Source organism: Nicotiana tabacum, chromosome 3 (assembly GCF_000715075.1).
Source record: "Nicotiana tabacum cultivar K326 chromosome 3, ASM71507v2, whole genome shotgun sequence".
In the NCBI taxonomy this organism is placed as follows: Eukaryota; Viridiplantae; Streptophyta; class Magnoliopsida; order Solanales; family Solanaceae; genus Nicotiana; species Nicotiana tabacum.
The window spans coordinates 205,311,313-205,315,543 of record NC_134082.1 but is presented as its reverse complement, the minus strand read 5'-3'; positions in this window follow the sequence as shown (position 1 = coordinate 205,315,543).

Sequence of the window (4,231 nt, the reverse complement as noted above, 5' to 3'; positions counted from 1 at the left end):
TTCCCTTGTTTTCCAGGTGGGCGCCTAATTGTAGACACTTGAACCATCTTCTCTTGCTACTTTGCACTGTTTCCCTCGAAACTTGCACCATTTTCCCTTACTCTCCAGGTGGGCGCCTGATTGCTGAACTCGCTCCGTTCTCCTTTGAAACTTGAGTTGTTGTCCCTTGTTCTCTAGGTGGGTGCCTGATTGCTGAGCTTGACCCGCTTTCCTTTGAACTTGTGTCATCTCCCCTTGTTCTCTAGGTGGGCGCCTGATTGCTGAACCTGAACTGCTTTCTCTTGAGACTGCTTCTCCTTGGAACTGTCTTCCTTTGAACTTGTGTCGTATTCCCTTGTTCTCCAGGTGAGCACCTGATTGCAACAAAACAGACAAAACAAAAGAAATATTTTCTGCCCTATTTTGATATTAGGAACATCTGTGAGTGTTAACCAATTCTTGTTATCAAAATAAGTTCTAAGCTAAATCCCTTATCCTGAAAAATCTCAAAACAAGTCTCATCTCAAAAGTGAAAAACCTAAGTACTAAATTATACTTCCCAAAAGTAAAATGCCTGTCAGACCTTGTCACTTGCAAGGGTCTCTAAACTTAATAAATCCTGTTATCCCGGAGGGTACTAGAAACTCACTATCGAGCCTGTCTGGCATCTGCTTTCCTCACGGAGGGTTTCTCCGGAACAAACAAAGTTTCCTGCCCCTGTTTCAATCAAAGAAAACTTATGAGTTTAAACATGGTGGTTGGTTTGCGACCTTGACTTTGAGGGTGATTGCTCCTTCACTTCCCATGATAATTTCAATTTCAACTCGAAAGACCTTGCCTATTTATTGACTGACCACTTCCTCTGTCACCCTTATCACGGAAAATACCTCTGATCCGTTCAAACCCAATACCATTCATCTATTGCATTGTGCTCATGCATTGATATATACTGAACCTTTGTGTTTCACATGAATCCCAAAGCACGTCAATTGCCACCCACTCAATGCGCGTGTTGTTCTTTCCTGACTTAAACCACTGGCCTTGGCCTTGAGGTCTATTGCTCCTTCACTTGCCATGATAACTTTGATTTCCGCTTGGAAGACCTTGCTTGTCATTGGTAAACCACTTTCTCTGTCAACCTTATCATAGAAAATACCTTTGATCCGTTTACCCAACATCCTCAAATCTATTACATTGTTCATGAATTGACATATACCAAACCTTTGTATTTCACATGAATCCCAAAGCACGTTGATTGTTGCCAACTTAGTGCGCATGTTGTTCTTTCCTGACTTATGCCACTTTGATGTGCTAGCCAGACCCCGTTTTGTGATTGGAAAGCTGGTGGCAAATTTTGAAGTCATTTCTCACTGGTTCTGACCAAACAGACTTAGGAAGCGGAAGTAAACAAGACAAAAGGAACCGAGTAAAGGACAATGGAAAGAGATGATTCCTAACAAGAAAACTACAAAGTAGAAACTTATCAAATGTGGATACCAACTCTAATGACCATGACATGCACATGTAGATTAAGTGGCCTAATCTGTCAAGTAAGTCTGATGTTCAACTCTTGTTATACCCCTAAACCGTGAAACTGGGCTTCAATGCTCCGATTATGCAATCTGATTCACGATCCTTATTCGACATGTAGTCCCGAATGGTTTTCACTATCAAGCCTCTCTCATTTTGCTCTTTCTATCAACTCACCATTGCCTTATGGTGCTTGTGAAGGTTTTCATCAATAAGACTCTCTCATTTTGTTCTTTTCTTCTTATTTCCTCTGATTCTGTAGATGACAAGGCATTAACCATGGTAAAAACATCATATACTCTTGGAATGTCTAAACTCAGCACTCTCAAAGATTATCTGGGAGGTCTTTTGTTTTGCTATAATGTGGCTTTTGGACAGGGGTAGAAAAAAAAGATATCATAAAAGCTCAAAATAACTAAGACAATGGGGTTAATTTATTTACAACTTTTGGAATCCATTTTAAAACTTTCCCCCAATTTCTAAAACAAGGGAATTTGATTCTCTTTTTTCTTTTTTTTTGAAATGGAATTTCTAAGAAAGACTGTTCCGCTCTCGACTTCATGGGATTATGAAATATTTTATTTGGTATGACCGAACCATAAGGCTGTCATGTATCTTGTGGTGACAAGAATCAAGTCAAACGTAGTTCACAAGACTACTTTTTGTTACTATTTTCTTTTTTTTTCTTTTCTTTTTTTTTCTTTATCCCTTTTTTTCTTTTTCTTTTTTGAATTTTCCTTTTGGAATGAACTTTCTAAAATAAAACTATGGGGGACATGAACTTTTTTTTCCGTATGACTCTAACTTGATTCCAAAAGAGGGGAGGTCAAAGAAATCAGTATAGGCTCAAAAGGGTATCGAATGGTATAAGTGTTTGGGTAGCTGAAAAAAGGGCCTCCCAATCCCTAAAAATGCCAAGTACAACACATGCAACTTGAGGATGAAAAAGGAACATCACACAACATTTCTTTTACAACTTCAACATTGATATCGCTGATATGCTTTCCACTTTTTAGTGCCTTATCAAGTACAGAACTCTCATTGGGTGATTTCTTCTTCACGATGGATACCCTCCGTCAATTCGGAGAAACTTTCTTGACTTTATCTTATAACTTGAGACGCACTTGAACTCAAAGTTGCTTGCTTCAAATTGTCCAGGATGCACTCTCCTTAATCGAATTCTTGTCACCTCATTAACTTACCAAATTATCTGCCCCAGTTTCACACAATTCGGGCTTTAAGCGATCTTAGAATCTCTTTACTTACTTCCCTCAAATGTCCCTATCATCTTCAAAATTATTTCATTGCTTCATGATTAGACTAACTTTTAAGACTAGGCCTAGAATTATGTGTGCATGTCATGTCACTAGAGTCAGCAGGAAAAGAACTATAAAAGGAAAGGAGAACTAAACAAATACTGACTAAAAATAACAGAAAATAGGAAATTGCATTAGACAGATGTTGAAAGGGTTTGGACAACAAAATAAGTAAAATAAACTGGGGTTACAATCCTGAAACAAACCTAGACAACACTAAACGAGTTACTACGACTAAATGAACTAGGCAAATTAAAATGATAGAAGGGTTTGAGTCACAGGACAATATTCAAATTACAACCCTGAAATAACCCGGACAACAGAAATGACAACAAAATAAACCACCAGAATTCCTCCCCGGCTAGCCAAGAGATGGAGCATCTTTCCTATTACCAAGCACGACATCTTAGCCACTGAGTTCCGCATCAACATTACTAGGACCTTCACAAGCCTCCATCATATTGACTTTAGCAAATTGTGTTTGGGTCCCTTTTGTCGGCTCGTTCTTAAGATCAACCTCTGATAGCACTGAAAGCTTTGCAGCACGTGGACCTCCGAGGATCTCAGAAGAATTCTCACATTCATTTTCAAAACAAATCATACCCACCATATGCGTCTCATTATGAACATGCGATGGACTTTGGCTAGTGTCTATAGCATCTGGATTTTGCACGACAGTGTAACCTGCATCAATAAGATTCTGAATTGCTTTTTTCAGATGCCAACACTTTTCTATGTTGTGACCCGGAGCATCAGAGCAATATGCGCACCTTTGAGAATAATCAAAATTCTTTGGAAGAGGGTTCAACATTTTTATCTGAATCGGCTTTAACATGTCTAATTGCCTCAAACTTTGTAACAAACTAGCATATGATTCTCCAATGGGAGTGAAAGTCTTTTCCTTTTGCTTTTGCCTTTTCATCTTGTACTCTGGCCTCGGTTGGAACCTTTAGCGGGTAGGTGGTTGATATGCTTGAGGGGGCAGGTAAGACATTTGTGGAAGTGGTGCAGGCCATCGCGGGCCTCGTGGGTGTGGAGCATATGGTGGTGCATTGTGGACGGAGTAATGGGAAGGTGATGTACGACTTTTGGGGTTTTGTGGAGAGAAGTAGCATTGGGGAGGATTATCTGGAGCACAGGGATATCCAAGGGGTCGATGTTGAGGCTAAAAGCGTTGAGCAGGAATGTCTGCTAGATCCTGTCGTTGGCACGGCTCAACAACATTTTTTTCTATTTCTTTTTCTTCCATCCAAACTTACTGAGATATTCTGAGCGTCTTTTGTAGTGTATTTCAATGCAGAATAACTCATGATTTTGCCTGACTAGATTCTCTCTTCTACATCTCCCCCATTTTTACCACATCATTGAAAGGTTTACCCAATGCCGAGATCAAATGACTGAAGTAG